Genomic DNA, 17,857 nt, shown 5'->3' with positions numbered 1-17,857 from the left:
TGTGTCTCACCAGTGTTTTTCACCATGTGCTTTCAGAGGCACTTTCTGCTTATGATGACTGTTTATCAAACTCTCAGATCCAGAATCCAAAAGGTCAAGCAGTCAAAACTATACTCCTCCATCAGCACAATAAACAGAAGGATTTCATCTGCTGACACTCCAGGTGCCCCACAGCTCTGTTTCTCTCTTACCTACCCCAAAACAACAACTCTTGCTTTTTTGTATAAGGTATCTGAGCCTCAGAACAAACAAACAAAAAGTTTTCTTTGTTTCTCCCCAAACCCACAGTTGCATAGGGACTAACGGCCAGCAGTCTGACTTCCTATGTATCACAGACTGTTTCATTTCCCTCCGTTACCCCTACATTGAACACAGCAAATTGGGTAAGACAAAAGTAATTTTAAGTCCTTGGGAGACTGGACTAGTGTGTTTCTCAGGCAAAACCAGGGGAAACCTATGTGCTATTAATCGCTATGGCTGCTCTAGTGCTAGGGGATTGATTAGGTGAGAGATGCCTGCTAGGATCATCTGGGCAGGCTACTCTCAAAGCTGCAGAAGAAGGTAAAAAACTTTGTGAAAAAAGTTCTTTGTGAAAGTTTGCTGCATAGAAACAATCTCACAATCCACAGTAAATGGACAAACATAGAATGCTCACTGCTACTGAGTCTTAGAAAAGACCTGGCTTTAAGGCACTGCTCCTTTGGTGTATTTCCAACTTCTCTTTTTTTCTGATGTCCTGATATGTTATTTTATAATACCTTATGATTAATTGCTTCCTGTCATTGCTCTGTGATAAACAAAGACTACATATGAAAAAGTGAATGCTCTAAAAGGTTCTTCCAAGCAAATGTCTGTATAGAAATTAGTAAAGAATTACAGCTCACTTTCTCTCCCAAACACAGGGTTTGAAGTTCCAAGCTGCATCTCTAAATACATGCAGAGAAATTGTAACCAAGGAGAAAAAAAAAAAACAGGCTAAGCCTGGAGCAGCACACAGGAATGATTATATAACTGTAGAGGAAGAAATGTTTGAATTACAAGTTGCCACAAAGACTGAAACAATGCCCAGAATCTTCCTGGTATTGAATCTTCTATCCCATCACCAACCTATTGGCCATTCCATCCTTTCCAAGATTTTCTGCAGAACAAGCTCTGGAGTCATGCTGCATTTAGCAAAGAACTTCCCCATGCTTGGACAGATTGATTCTGAGCCAGACAGTCCAGGTAGGTATTTAGCAGGATCATTTTGTATACCTATACATCTGTAGCATATTTTCTTGTTGCAAGTTAGAATCTGGAGCTGGGGATAGGTGACAGTGAAATATATCAAAATAGTTTGAAAATCCGCTTCAGTTTAATAAACTTTTACCCCTCTACTCATTCGGATGTTTTAAGGAAGAGTGATTTTCCCATCACCCCAAAATAAGCAGACTATGTTGCATTGAATATATAAATACATTGTGATATATGTGACTTGAAAGATATCTGCAGACACATTCACACACAAGAAGGAAACCAGGACTAGTTTAACTAGAAAACTCCTGGATTATAGGGTAATAAGCAACAGAAAGCATACGAACTATCATGTTAGGTCAGATCAAAGACTCATCTAGCCTAGTATCCTTGCTCTCATAGTGGCCAGGAACAAATGATTAGGGAAATTTTGTAAGAAACAGGAAGTATAACCATTCTCCTAGACTGTTGCTCGAGCTTCAAGTAGTCACCCATTTAAGACTTCCTGAGCTGGAGCTTGCATCCAGACCACGGTATTTAATATCCCTGTTAGGCTTATCCACCATACTTTTCTCTAACCACTTTTTGATTTCATTTATATTTTGCCCTTTATAAAATCTCATAGCAACAGATTCCCCAATTTAATTTACATTCCTTCTCAATCCATCACCATCCTCCGTATCAATTGTGTCCTGTTCAGATCCGATTCCTGATGACAGTGTGGGGAATAAGACACTGCGCTAGCTTTAAAAATCTACCTTAGAGTACAGAAGCAGTCTTTGTGGCAGCAAAGAGTTCTCTGTAATCTAATTTGCCTGCCCTCCTGTTCTTTCTATTTTTCATTCCTTTTGACTTTTCCATTTTAACCTATCTTTTAATAAAATAATTATTGAAAATAGCAAAAAACTTCCTGATTTTCTAACAGGATTTCACACAACATGATTTCAGTTTGGGAACATGTCCCATTCAGTCTGATTTTACACAGTAGGAATAAAAAGTCCTTACATTTTTATTCAAAGTCTGTTTCTTGGGTTTAATGAGTTAAATCCCTTTATTCAGGCAGTAGTTTGTGAACAACCTAAATCTCAAAGCATGAGATTAGTGAATATTTCTTGTAAATCCATTAATATCCAGAGATCCTTTTTCTTTTCAAAATATTTGTGAGAACTGAGTAATTTCCACAGCAGATTATGCAAATGTGCTGTACAAGCACTCCAGCACAGCTCAGCCAGTGCAAATCCTGACCTTCCAATACTCCTGCTGTTCCTGCTCTGGGCTTCTCTTCATCAGGCTGCCAATCATATGTTACAATGCCAAGTTTTGCAATGTGGATAAGTGTCCACTAGAAGCCAAGATAATATCAATGAGCCTATTTACACAAGAGGCCTAAAACAAGATCTGCAGACCCATATGTAGAAATAAATAGCTTCTGGATTGAATTCATCCAAAAGTAGCTAAGCTTGATGCAAGGATTGCTAGATAAAATCTACAGTTGTGTTATGCACATGTTAGACTGGATAGATTATCTGGTCAGAAGAGACCATTAGAATGCCAAAATGTATTAACTTATTTAGCTTCTTATCACCTCCCATTAAGGAAAAAAATATGAAATGTTAATTTCAGCTACCAATAAAGAGTGGTCTGGATAGTTTGCATCTCATAAATGGCACATACTGTAATACTTGAGGATCAAATTGACCATTAAATGCCAAATATGCATCTTCAGAATTGTTACTTTTAAAAATATATATTTTTTGTATGTACAAATGCATTTGTACTCTCCTAGGTGGATACCCAGAGGCATTGTAATAGTTCAGTGAAAACAATAACAGCTGTGTAGAAACAATGCTGCACTGTGATAGCCGCTATTAAGGTAATTTGCACTGGAAATGTTAGTCAGATCTACCATTCTGACTGGAAAATGGGAATTTATGTCAATTTCTGCTGGCTAGATGACAGGAAGACAGCAACTTATTACAGTGGTGTGTTAAAAATTTCTAAAAAATCAATGTGTAAAAGGATCTATAGGGACCCTCATGATTTAGATGTTATGCTATTGCTTTCTTTCCATAAGAGGCCAAAGAGGAAATGATTCAAAACTCCAACAAGGAGTTTCCCATTCTTTATCAGGGAAGAGAATACTTTACAAGAGAGTATGCAGAGAAAAGTTTTATCTCTTTGCTTATTTTCTAACCATTTTGCTTTTTTTCTAGTAGGTGTTACTCTTTTCTTTTCCTGAGGTTACACAGAAATTTTAGGAATAGGCTTCTTTTGCAAAGAAAGAAATAAGTTGGCATTGTTTGCAGTTCAGTTTAGAAGTTTTTGTTCTGCTGTCAATATGTGTAGATTGCATGCTCTTCAACATCTTCTTAGGTATTTTGTAGGTACTTTTAAGGAACCTTGGATGAAGGAACCCCTGTACACCATAAACACATTTTCCTTTAGAATACTGTAGAATATACAGTAGCATGCACAATGAAAAAGATCTTTGGATGTAATAGACTCTAGTGTAAGATGCTCTCCTCAATGCATGTGGAGAGTTAATCTGTTCAGAAGAGGATCTAAAACAGCAAGAAAACAGGAGAGCAGCCTGCTCTTAAGCAAGAGAAGTGCTGAGGAGACAGGTGTGTCTTAAATCCCCTTCTCCATGTGATTTGGATGTTTTGCTCAGGGCTATAGGGACATACTTTTGTCCACTTACCATTGGCAGCCTAGAAATTTCTGCTGCACCAGTATCTTGCTGAAAATAGAGCCACTTTTATAAAGCACAGAAATGTGGTGATGTTCGTCTCCCAGTTCTGTACAAACTCAGTGACTACACCTTTAACCCAAGATATGGGTAACCTGAAGACTGGTCATAAATGTTGAAAGAATAAATGACTGTTTCGGGTGGCTGACTCTTGGGCTAACTATGGTAATGATGGCAGTACTGCACGTGTCTGCTGCTCCCCTTTGCCACAGTTAAAAATAAGGCCAGATAAGGAAAAGGGAAGAGGAAAGGAGTGATAATGTATGAAGAACTGGTTGTAAAAGGGCACTCCACTTTTTTTTTTTTTTTTTTTCCTTGAGTCTTACCAGGTGGGACAGCAGAGGCAGAGCCAGGACTATACAAGTGAACAGATTTGGTGGGGATCTGGATGTACTGGGAGGTGTGTGAGGTAGTTTTCCAATAGGCGTGGTGGAAGTCCCAGGATGACATCAAACAGACAGAGCAGTCCTGTATCTTTACTCAGAGCCCACCCAGCTGTGTGCTCTAGCCCCACATGCACCAGTATTGCCTGCTCCACCACACAGGCTTGGCACACCCAGCAAAGATGGGCACCAAATGGGACCAAACTGACTGCAGAAGCTGAGAAGAGTAAAAGAGATTTGCTGTCCCCTAAAATGTTACTAACCCCGATTCAGCTTTCCTATCTCTACTGGTTGTGGAAATTCCCCTGATTCTTCCCAGCTCCACCCAACTTCCCACACAGCAGAGTTCAGTCTGTTGCCGGACAGTGGATGTTGCCGCTTCCAGCAATGAGAGTAAAATAAGTCATTGTCTTTGGGGTAGCACAATCAATTTTGCTTACATTTCAGAGCAGCTTGCTCTGGCTGGTTCTGGTTGCATTTTATATCCCTTTCTGCTTGAAGGACTCAGACTAAAATCTCTTATGTCCTTGAAGATATTGCCTTTATCACATCTATAGGTCAATGTGAATGCTAAATACTTTTACCTTGGAATTCTATCGCTCTGAAAAAGCATATACAAATTAATTGCATTGGAAACAGCACAAGGCCTAGCAGGACTCCAACCTAGTAAGCAGAGAACATCCCTAGAACTGAGGGAAGAACACATGGTTCATCCTTAAGCAAAGGCTGTAATAGCCATTATTTCCATCATAGTGACATACTCTAATCTGAAGGCAACATAAAAGTATTCTTGTCCTTTCTTCTCAGCCAATGAATTTTGAATTTATTTCTGCACTGAATCCAAATTTAAAAATATGGCTGGAGAATTGCACACTTACAATAAACCATTATATGACAAGTAAGGCTTTCCGCAGGGAATTATTATATGAAGGCTTATCCCTTAAGGGAACAAAAGGAGCCATGACCTGGATCTTCCACATCTGTAAAACCACTGAATCTAACAGCATGTGAAAGCTGTTTGCATGGATTAAAACCAGAAACCAGTAGCTAAAATAGCTCACCTATTGGAATGAACTTCTCAAAAAAAAAAAAAAAATCCCCCAAACCAAAAAACAGGTGGATGAAGGATCAGGATCAGAATCTGAACAATCTTGATATGAGATAAATGCTGAGCTGCCTGCCCCTGGCAAGACTGGGGTGCTTGGGAACTTTAAAAGGGTAAAAAGTGAGGCCTGCTAAGCTGTGTTTTTCAGATCTTGGTTCTTGACAGAGATACTGAACTTCTGTCCAAGTCCCAGTTTAGCCACTTGCTTTCTTTTTAGGCCTTTATAAGCCCCAGATCTCATCAGAAACAATCTCTCTTCTGCAATAATGTGCTTTGATCATTACATGCTTCTTAGAAGCAAAGTATTTATGTTAATGGCAGGAAAATTGTCCATTTCATCACACTTTCCATGCAGCTTTCAGCTGACATGTTACAACAAGCCAAGGACTCATTTCATTAGTAAAAACCCATAGATAATCATCTCATTCTCCTCTCAGCCACTTTTGTGAACTGGCTGCAGGAAATGGCAGTATCCTGCAATGCACAGCAAAGTATTAATAACAGCTATCATCAGCTCAGTCTGCACCTTCAGATGAATTATCAGTTATGTACTGTATTTGTCTGCTTTGCGTCAAAGTGTTCACAAATGGGAAGCAGGTTAACTTCACATCACTTTCATAAACAGCAGTTTGAAATAAAGTGATTTGATATTTTGCTTTTCAGTAGATTCTGAGTAACATAACAGCTCACACAAGGAGCAAATGTAAGATGGCTCCACTACCGTACAAAACCAATGATTTGAATTGCAGCATGGGAAGGGTTTTTTTTTGTTTAAGTAATGTGAAAATGCAGACAGTGATTACTTCTAGTGAGTTCACTTTCAGACTGTCCATCCAAAATACTGCATAAAGCAACTAACTGGAAGAATACATTTTCTGATAAGCTCCAGCTAGACAGGCAAACACCTCCACAGTTCAAAACCGTCAAGAATATTCACAAACCAACATGCTCCATGACTGAGCAGCTGTTCTGTACTTCAATGCTTTTGAAATTTAAAAAGGCAATAGCTCTCCTTAAAAATGCCATGCAGTTTTCAAGAATGATAACTGTTCTGCTTGGTTTTTCTTTGCTTATGCTTGACATTTTGAAACAGTTATAATTGACATTATAACTGACTACCTGTCAGGATTGAATTGCATTCAGCTTCTAAATAACATTATCCCTATTGATAGTATTGTCCATCACTGACTGGCATTACCTTAAGTGTTTGTACTGTCACACATACTCTTGTAACTAATAATGGCCAAATCTTTAGAGTTTGAGCTATGTTCAACTTTGGCTAAGGACCAAAAACCTCATCAGTTGAGAAGCTTTCCTAAATTGGTTACACCTTTCAGTTATTCAAAAAAGTGACAGATACTGCAGATAAGAACATCCATTGTGCAATCCAGGATATAGAAAGAAGTATGGTTACAACTATACCACTCTGTGACATTGCTTTTGAGACAGTTTCTGGAATAGGTATCCTGGCTGGCATCTGTATCCACACTGCAGACCTTCAGTCCCTTTTGGAAGTGCACATTGCTCACATTCCTTGAGTTCTTCCAACTCAACAACATTGTTCCTGATCAGTCTGTGAACCCAGAGACAGGGGCTGTGGCACATTCTCAAAATTATCACCTGGCATCTCTAAGCAGAGAATATGGGTTCCTACCTATCTACCCATGTTGCTACCATGACAAGAAGCTTGAGTGAGATCAAACTCAGACTTTTTGGGCTATCAGCTTCTCCTACTTTTCTTCAGGTCTATCTGGGCATAGATAGAAAATAGGACATAAGAGAACAGTGCTTTCTCCCAGGAAGGTCCAGGGCCACAGTACACACATATGAGACCCCATGCTCCATTGCTATCATCTCTCTAGCATTCACCCTGGGTCTCAGACACTTTCTCCATGGCCCAGAATCGCCCCAAAAGAGTGATGTGGCAAGTGTGGTGGAGAATGATCCTTCCTAGATCTGAGTATGATGGACAAAAAAAATATTGGTGTTCCTTCCCAGGGGATCAAGTCAGGAAGAAAACATCAGCTACCACTTGCTTTATTTCTGGCGAGAGCATTCACAGTCAGTCATCATGAAAGAGCACGCCCATAGGATCGGTGCCTGCTAATCATGTAGAAGCAACCTGAGATGTCTGATAGAGAGGACAGTCTCCTTCATCACTGTGGAATATTCTAACAATGGCCTTTTAAAATGAAGTCAGACCTAGGCTATCTGTGCCTGTGGTAGATAAGCAACATCAAATGGAATTTCTGCACCAAATTAAGTCTGCTGCACTGCCAACAGCTTCTGACGCTAACCAAGAGGAATGTCAGAAAAGCCACAAGGTTCTCCAACAATCCAGGTTAACTTTTGAACTAGTATTGAGCATGTATGCTCCTCAGGAGGGGATGCTGGCTTGAGCCTTTGTCTTAATCTTCTTTTCCAGTCTCAAGCCCCTGAGTCTTCTCAGCCCTAGACCTATACTTGTTGTGACTTTGGAAATATTTCAAGGCAGCTCTGGAAAGGTTCTTTTTCAGATTTACATGGCTAAATGTAATAAACAATCATCCCAATCATCACTAAACTTTTAAAAACAATTTTTCAAAATTTTCAGAGGCAGAGAACCTTGGTCCTTCATTTGGAATGAGTAGAACAGTAAGGCATGACCGATTCCATCCATCTCCCTTCTCCCTATTCTTTGTTCTCTAACATGGAAGCTCAATGATGAGTTTAAGAGGCCCTAGACCAGGAAAGCCAGGATGCAGGGTAATGGCCAATATCTTGGAAGTGACCTGATTATGTCTTTAAAAAGAACAAGAGAAAATGGAAAGAGAATAGGTTCTTCAGACAGAGAAAGGCAGGGCCTTACCTGCTGCTTTCAAAGCAATTGTCACTGTTCTCGATGTGTTTAGCCCCTGAGGTCACCAGACTCAAACATCTTAAAGCTGAGAATGCTGAGAAAATAGGAACTATGTGAGTGGCTGTGACTACCTTCAGAGGAAATGTTTGTGTGTGTTCACCCTTCACTGCCAGCTTAGAAGGAATCAGATATTTCCTGCACTCTATTATCCTCCAGAACTTCAAGACACATTGTCACTCAAATGGGAGACACTGGGTAAGCAGTAGACCTGTTGTACCTATCAGGCTGTCAGGCATGTTTCTGAAAGAGCTGGCAGAAGAGGTTCAGCTGCCCTAGCTGCAGCTGTTATGGAAAGTGAGACATTCTCAGCACAAGATGTGAGCCATGCCTCCACCTCCTGCCTTAGGCCAGGTCACCTTCACTGCCCCATCTGTTTCTTAGAAGATTACTTTGCATGGGCTAATATACACACAAAAACCAGACCAGCCTATGAGTGGGCTTGTTTGCAGCACAGATCAAGGAGGTAACAAGAAGGGAGAGTGAGGCATTCTTACAAGTAAGAAGGTACTGGGGGATTGTCCACCAGGACTTGTGCTTTCCATATCTGACATAAAACTATACCTTCCTGGGACAAGTCAGGCTTACTGAGTTGTGCTTCTGATGTGCAAGAACAAACTGACAAGGCTGAACCATGGCTGGCCAAGGCTGCAGGAATTGCTCCTCTTGATACTGCTAACCAAGGTCAGGAGTGTGTCCTAGTGGACAGGAAGGAGAGCAGCTTGGGAAATATTTTGTATCCAGGAAAGACAAAATAGGAAGCTTGTGTAAGCTTTACAGACTTTTTCTTCCTTCTGTGTTTCCTTTTTCTTTTTTCTTTTTCTTCTAACATGTTGGATGTGGGCAGCTCAGAAACACTGTAGCTGTATGAAGCAGCCTGTTTTGGCTGTGGTGAGAGAGGAAGGACAGGGATTAGCAGGAAAAGCAAGCACAAGCCATGCTGGGTAGCTTGCCAGGGGATTCAATGAAGACAGAAGCATTCGACTATGTAGAGAAGCCAGCCAGGAGCACTGTACCCGGCAGGGGCCATTCCTGGCTCTGCTTGTGACTTATAGGTGGGAGATTTGGATCTGCTGGCAACCCTAATCTCGAGGCTTTGTCAGTCCTGAGTTTCTCTTATAATGTCCAATAAACCGACTCTGATGTTGTCCCTAAGTGTAATCCAACAGTGGGACATCACTGGAAGCAGGTCATCACCCAAAGCTCAATAACAGGACAGTGTAAACTCATCCTGTGTTGTTTACACATTAGCTTTAGGTATATTTTAATAAATGTAGCATATCAGATAATAAAGTATGGATTACAGTAGCATCTGCATGAGAACTAGGCAGAGTAAAATATACAGTGTCTTGATACCATTAAAAACCTTTTCCAGGAACTGTATCTAGGGTATTTTTTCCCTCTGGGGCATAGAAATAGCTGGCCATGTCATTAAGTTCAGCTTGACTGAAGGATATAAAACAGCAGAGGAAGTGGATTTATTCCCTGATGATGCAACATTTAAGGATTGCTAGACCATAGCAGAACTCAGTCATTCATAAAAGCCATTTGTTAATAGTTCCAAGCATGCTTCTGATATTTTGGAGATGATGTTACAGAGAGGCAAGAACAAATAAGGAGAATGCTTGGATAGCCACTTCAGTCATATTCTGGCCAATCTCTATCTACCCATAATATAAAAAAGCAACAACAAGCAACAAAACTGGCCCATTTTTTTAGAAGATATTTCTTCTGTATGTTTTACTTACCTGAGTTAAAGAAGCTCATTCAACGGAATCTCTTAAAATGTAGCTAGCCTATTAAAGCAACTGATCAATTTCTTTACATCGGTAGCAGGAGTGAAAATGGGGAAGCAGTTCTGGAGTGAAGCAGACTCAGAAAGACATCTTAAAGTTTCACTTGCAAAGATACATTGACTAATGATGCAGACATAGCTTACAGAACCTAAGAAAAGGCTAAGAAAGAAGAAACAAAAGTGTAAAACATCTAAAACTTACAATTTATTTTTAGCTTCTTCCTTTTTTGAAAAAAATACTTCAAGATTACTTCAGTGACATTCCTGAAGTATGATTTCTCTTTCTGGACTTACTATTACAAAATCCTACCCCACTGATGGTGCAAGTTGTTTGTACATCTGTAAAATTACATGGAAACATAAATATAGTGGTACATCTAAATTAAATATTCTAACCAAAGGTATGGATTAAACTTTAAGCTTTTTGGTTCCTAACCTAATTTTCATGACATAGTTTTGTGGCAGTTCATCTGGAGGAAACACTGGCTGGATAAGCCTGGGAAAGGCTGAACAATATCCCCAGAACTTGGTACTCCGTGTCTTTAAGCATATACAGGTGGTCTTACACATACATATTGTCCCATGTCATTGAAGGGAGGTGTTAGAATTCTAATTCAAGTAAAGCTTTGAGGGGGAGGATCAGAGCACTGAGTTTTCAACTCTCCAATTGGTCTTGATAAATACATTATGACAAGAATCATGTGAAACTTTTTAACTATCTTCTGACTTGTGATTGTTTAGAGCAAGTGTCCTCCTGACACTTTTAGGCCACTAAACATCTCATGAGTTGTCTGGCCTTAGGAAGTTTGTTCTATTTTCTCTTGAAGAAGGTCAGCAAGGGGCTAGTGATTCCAGCAGAAGGTAATGAAGACTCGGAAAACAAAATAGATCTGTAGCTATATTTTGTAGAAATAAATTCATTTACTCATTTACTCCTTTAAAATTACAAAAATAAAATCCACAAAACACTAATCTTCAAGCTATTTTCTTGATGATTCAAAATGAACCTATTATTTGTATGTATGATGGAAATTGCCCAGATAATTCTCTGCTTGTTCTCTCTGCCCAGAATCTGCACTATCCTGGAGTACCAATAAGATTTATCAGCTCTTCAAAGTCTATTAGAAACATGTTCCCAGGTGACCACAGTGCTTATCAGGACTTCACTGAAGTCCCAAGTTCGCTAGTAATGTGAGTGAACTTTCAGAGCTTCAGAGGAAGAGTATTTCAGAAACAATACCCTCAACCTGTAGAATGTAACTAAATCATTCCAAATCATGAAATGCCTTTGAGAAATTTAAGCCATTTTGAACTGTAAAACTGAAAGGAGCTCAAAGTGTTTGAAATGCCAAAAGGGCAGCCCTCTAATAAAAAGTGTTGCTGGAAGGAGCCAGATAAGGACTCCAAGGGAAACTGTCACTATGTTTTTAGTGTCATTAAGTTACTGCTTTGTGGATCAGGGTGACCCAGTTACCACAGAAACAATGAGGGAGAGGAAGAAAAAAAGAATACAGTAGTTGGTGAAAAAAGGTTTGATATCCCCTTTCTCCTTGCCACCCTTTTATTTTCAGCCCACTTCCCCATAAGCCTGTTTTCCAAAACATATTCAACCTTCTTCCACTGTAGAGGGTCCAGGGACTTTTTATGGTGCCAGGGCCCAGCTCTCTCTTGGCACAAACATTCCTACATTCAGGTTCTTCTTTTGTCAAGGTTTTTTTTCTCTTCAGACTTTGACATTGCTATTAAAACTCTCCTCACCAGAGTATTTCTTCCTGATTTATCATCCACAGAAAAGTCCAGTTAAGATTATATTAAAAGCATGAATTAAACATTACATTGCTAGGCAGTTAGCATCCATGTAGATGCTCTCACATGCTGTTACTATCCTCATTCCGGAATCTTAGCTATTTTCAGTCTCTCTCTATTGTGCTACAGTTTGCCGGTACAGACATGCCCTAAGATTGATTAGAAATGCCTGGCTCCAGTCTTAATTTTACAGATGTTCCATACTTTAACTGCCTCTTTGTTTATGCTACAATCCAGATACCCTGAAGAATTGAAGAATATCTGAGCTAGTTTAAAAAATGCTTGCATATCAGTAGAAGTATAGAGAGCAGCATCAGCTGCCTATCTCAGCACATATCAGTACTTGGTATGTCTCTTCAAACCAACAGTTTAGACATGTCTATATGGGCTGCAAACACTATGCTGCCTTGAGTCATGATTACTGCAGACATGTTCTTAGAGAGAATGAAATTCTTTTGGTCTGGTTTGTTTTTCTATCCAGGTCATAGCTTATTTTGTCACAGAACCCAAAAGATTTTAACTCTCTTCCCATTTCTTGTTGCATTATCTGTGGGAAGGAATAGACTATATCACAGGTCATTATTCTCAGGTCTTCTTAGATTATCTCCTTTTTCCAACGGGAGTTTACCTAATTAAAATTTGAACAAAATGCTAAGGGTTTCAGAATGTTGCCCCTTTGTTTTTAATTTGTTGTTTTCTGAGCTTTTGCAGTACTGATGGAAGAGTGTCATGGGATATGCCTCAACAGTACTCTGTAAATCTGGCTGAGTGACTGAGTGGTTTGTATTACAGTTGCAGGACTCAATTTGTTTCTTTTTCTTAAGATTCTGTATTTGTAATAATTAAAATCCAGTTTACTTGAACTGTAGGGTCACAGTGAAATCCATTACACTAAAAACCAAGGCATTTAGCTGCTAAGAACAGGTTTTTATCAGCAAGATATTTATTTCCACAGGTACACTTTGTGATAACATTGTACCAGACAGCAAATTTAAAAAAAAGTACAATGGGTAAACTTGTTTAAAAATGTATTGCAAATTATTGATCTCTTTAAAATAACAGCAAAGCAAATGTGAAAAGAAAGATACTAATCATACACAACATGACAAGCATGTGCTTTCACTGACAGTAAATATTTTATTTTTACATTTTCTATTAAAGGTGGACATGACAGTGGTGCAAAGAGAGATCTATACTGATTTATGTCCTTAATAAGCTATTGGCTTTCCCTGGCAAAGAAAAGGATATCTGCAGAGATGTACTATATTGATCAGTGTTGATTAACAGATTTGGAGCACTTTACTTTATGAATGTATTCCTTTCTTCTTCATGGTGCTTTCCTCGTGTGTTAATTAAAACTGCCCAACAAACCAATTTTGAGACATATTGGAGATATATATTATTGGCACCAACTAGTTAAGTCACACAGATAATGATTTTTTTTTTTCATGCTTAGTGCTTGATAGGCAAAATCATTCTTTTTTTCTCCTTGCTGTTCTGTAATTTAGCAGACACCAAAGCACATTCTTAAACATATGCATGTTATTTAAGTCTCTCCATCAATCTCCATTATGTCAGATTTAACACATTCTTCTGTCCACACTAAGGATGTTAATGTGTGATGTGGCCCTTAACTTTACAAACTACTTCTAATTTTAATTTAAAGCAACAGTTCATGCCAAAACACTTATTGATTAAATAACACTTAACAACACTCCTAAAATTCTCATGCCTAACCACTTATGCAACCCAAACTTCACATGGTGAAGTGTGAACGGACTTTGAGCTAACAGATCTAAAGCTCATTTATCAGTACTGCATCTTGTCTGTTATGTCCGTTACAACTATTACTGTCATATATCCTATGGGAGACCATTAGAAGAACCAGGTTTCTCATCTCATTAGGGAGTTTTAATGTACCTATGTTGCATGGATGAAGAACAGAAATTTATCCTTTGAGTTGAAAGGAAAATGTCATTGTCCCAAGCTTAGAAATTCCTCCATATACATAGATTATTTTATCATAAGAGATGCTCAGAAAGACTTTATATCAGAGTGCCCTGGGCTCACAGATTAGTCAGCTCAGCTAGACTGGTGTATTTGAATACCATTAGTTTGCAGACATGCTACGTGGCTTCCATAGAACCTCTGTGACTTGGGAAATCCTTTGACTGTTAATGAAATAATTTGATGAAGAATGATTCCTCTTGTGCTTTATTTTCCTTTAATATATAGTTAGAAAAGCACACAATAAATCTTAGTGCCTTTTAAAATTTCTCTAGGTGCCAGTCTGAAACTTCAGGCAGTAAGATAGCATTGAAAATCTGGCCCTAAAAGTCAGGAAAGTAGAGGCAGTCTGCGAGGTTGCTCTATCTTCATAGGGTAAGAGGAGAAAATAATCTCTAAAGTATTATGTTTTCCATGGCTCAGATTTTTTTTACTTTTCTTGCTTATGACACTGATACTTAAATCAGTAACAATATGAATCAGTCCTTTGTCCCCAAGACATGTAGTTGCCTTTAAAAACACCTAGATATAAAACCTCAGGCTGAACATTTAGCTTCTAAACAGCTGATTACTAACTCTAATTATCCTTTCCATGACAAATAGTATTATCATTTAGCTAATATCTGACTGGTTTCCAGTCAAAATTGCTCAGTACTAAATTGTCATTTCAGACAAAATGAGCCTTACCACACCAGAGAAATTGGGAAAAAAAAAAAAAACAAAAAAACCCCTATGTATGAAATGGATCAATTCTTAGTTTTGTTTGGAGCTTCCTTTCTTTTTTTGTTTTTTGTTTGTTTGTTTGTTTTGAGTTAGACCTTCAGTTGATATAAATCAGGATACTTTTGCTGGTTTTAGTGAAACTATACACTTTTATCTGGTTGCCACATATAAACCATCTTTGGGATAGAAGACTATCATTCTATGTAAACTGGCTGCTGAGTTTATTCTGACAATATTGATGAAACAAGTTACAGATGACCAGGAATAGGCATTGAAATATATTGTGGCTTCCTACTTTTTCATGGATTGCATCTGTGCTATTGATAGAAAATACCATAGAAATGATTTCCAGAAGTTGAGATAAAAGATAGTTTTGTTTAGTTATCACTAGTATGAGACCTTTCACATAGCTGAGCGTCTATAATTCCATATAGCAGTGAACAGAACTACCCAAGAATGATCATCAAAACAAAATCAAGAGAGAAAGAAAATGCCACCAAAAATTTAGCAGAGGCTTCAGCTCATACATATGCTATCTCCCCTAGAGCAGCAGCCTAAATTCATGAATATATTTCACATATTCCTTTTGTCATGTTACTTGTTAATACTGGCATCTAAGCCTTGTAGTTTTGATTCCAGATTCTCATGACAGTCTGGAGGCCAAGAAATCACACAGAATTAATTTCATTCCTGTAACAAGAATTAAAAAGAGAAAACTAAATGATAAACATCAAATACACTCCCATGATAATTCTAATACTGTTTTGATTACTGTCATATGGTCTTTCTCAGGTGTCATACAGATACAAAAAAGATGAACGGTTGATAGAATCTCTGATAAAATTCTTTTCACAGCATCAACATTAACCAACAATTTAAATGCATTATATCAAGAAAAAGTTAAAAGGTATCTGTAAGATTGTGTTACCTGGGATACGGTGGTTATAATGGAACATTACTTTCTGAACTCTCAATATTCAGCCATCTGCTGAAAGAGAGATTCTTTGAACTTTATCCTTGTTAAATATAGCACTTTATTCTGTATTTAAGTCTCATCATACTTCAGTCATAATAAAGAAGGGAAGATCCTGGAATTTGACATCCCTTGCTTAGCAAAGGAACGCTAAAGTCCTTGCTGGTTGTGTGAAGCTGTTTCAGCAGAAAAGGAAGATCAAGATAATGATTTTTTCCAGTTGCACTCAAGAACATTTCAACAAGAAAGAGAGAAAATGTAAATTGTGAGTTGTCAAATACCAGTTAAGCAAAAGTAAATGCATTTTTACAATTAATATTTATTTAAGATATACACTTACTCCAGTCAAATTTCAGCATCTGCCACACTATTACCAAAAATCTTGTAAATGATGTGAAACTTCTAACATTATTTAAGTATAGTGAAAAAAATTAATGGAAGGTTTATTTCCGCTGCTGTGACTTTACTCTTCTAGCTCAACAGGAGGCCATATTTCATGAAATGGTAAAATCTTGACTGTAAGCAGTCACCTTCACTGGATTCCATCCACTGATTTTTTTGCCCTTTGGGAATTAAGTATCTGTCTTGTATAGCAAAAAGGCAGCTTTATATTGCCACTGAAATACTGTAACAGATTTATATATGTGGATAGAACACCTCTGTGAACATATTCAGGTCTTTAAATGGACTGTTTCACAGTATTTGCTTTTCCCAAAGCATAGGTATCGGTAAGTAGTCATGTGAGAAAGAGGAATGTCTCCAGCCTGCATTTTAAAGAACTTACATCCTAGAACTGCTATTGTAATTGGACCAGAATGATCACAACCAACAGCGTAACACTGCACTACAAAGGTGGAGGAAGAAATCCAAGGCAGAGAGAGATCTAAAGCACTGTAATTCATAAGTCCTTATCAGTAGACACACAATACATGCTATATGGCAATGCATCTGACTACTTGATGAAAATAATGGGCCTCAACTGAAATGTAAAGTTCTTAGTACTGAGAAGCTGTAGCATTCAAAGGATCTCATGCAAGAAATGAATCTGTGGCAGCAGCAAATTACAGACAGCTCTCTCAGATCCCTTTTCACAACAGTGAAATGTGTGAAAGTTATGGCATTTAGCACCAAGGTATGTCAGCTCTGAAAACAATTTTACTGGAAAATGCATTCCCCAGACTTTTGTAAGATCTTTTAATACTGAATGATAATTCCAACCTGGCTCCTTCCAAAACAGACTAAATAAAAAATTGGGCCCTCAGGCTAACCATAAGTGAAACTTCAAAGCAATCTAACTGGATACCCTGGAGAGCAAGCTTCTTTTTATACCTTCCTCTCCTATGTGGCCATAACCCAGCCTCTGAATTTTCTGAGTTTGGCACCCATTTATTTTGTATGCTATCATAGCACTGAAATATACTGGGATGTATTCTGTTAAAATATCTGTACTTCCACAAACACACACACATACACACACACACACACTTCTTCTCTGTTAGAAGGCCAAGAGAACATTCTGAGTGTAACACCATCATTATAATTATTATGGTCTAAATTTGGCTATGCAAACATGGAGTCTTGTTTGATCTACACAATGAATTCCATGGCAATAAGTAGGTGAATGTCAGCAAATTCAACTGTTGTAATAAAGGGCACACAGCATGTTTCATTATACCTACACAACACATGCAATAATTCTAAGGGTAGAAACTTCTGAGAACTACTCCAAGCCTTCTATGGCTTTCATTCATAGAACCATAATAGCAAAAGAGTTTTTAATTACCCTGTGCGGTAGATTAAGACATATGTGTTTGCCCTTGCTTCTCTTCAGATATTTGCACTGCATATAAATGGACTAAAAGTAGGATATAATAAAAATAACCAACAGAAGACATATTCAAATGAAGCTCATGTCAATACATGAGGCTAAAGACAGGTCAGTATTAGTGTCAGGAAGTATGACTTTATTGACTTACTGAAAGTGATGAAGAAAGCAAATACACCAAAACCTATGCTGGCTTTCAAAATATCACATGGACTGAGCAGGGCTTGGGAAGGTGATACAGGGTTCAACCTTTCCATTGAGTCTGAATCTTAGTACATAAACATGGATCGTAAATGAAAAAGGTTATCCTTTGGAAGCAATATTTTTCATGAGGTAATAATGGATATCTCATTTACTTTTAA

Source organism: Apteryx mantelli, chromosome 5 (assembly GCF_036417845.1).
Source record: "Apteryx mantelli isolate bAptMan1 chromosome 5, bAptMan1.hap1, whole genome shotgun sequence".
Taxonomy (NCBI): Eukaryota; Metazoa; Chordata; class Aves; order Apterygiformes; family Apterygidae; genus Apteryx; species Apteryx mantelli.
Note: the sequence above shows the minus strand (reverse complement) of the source record.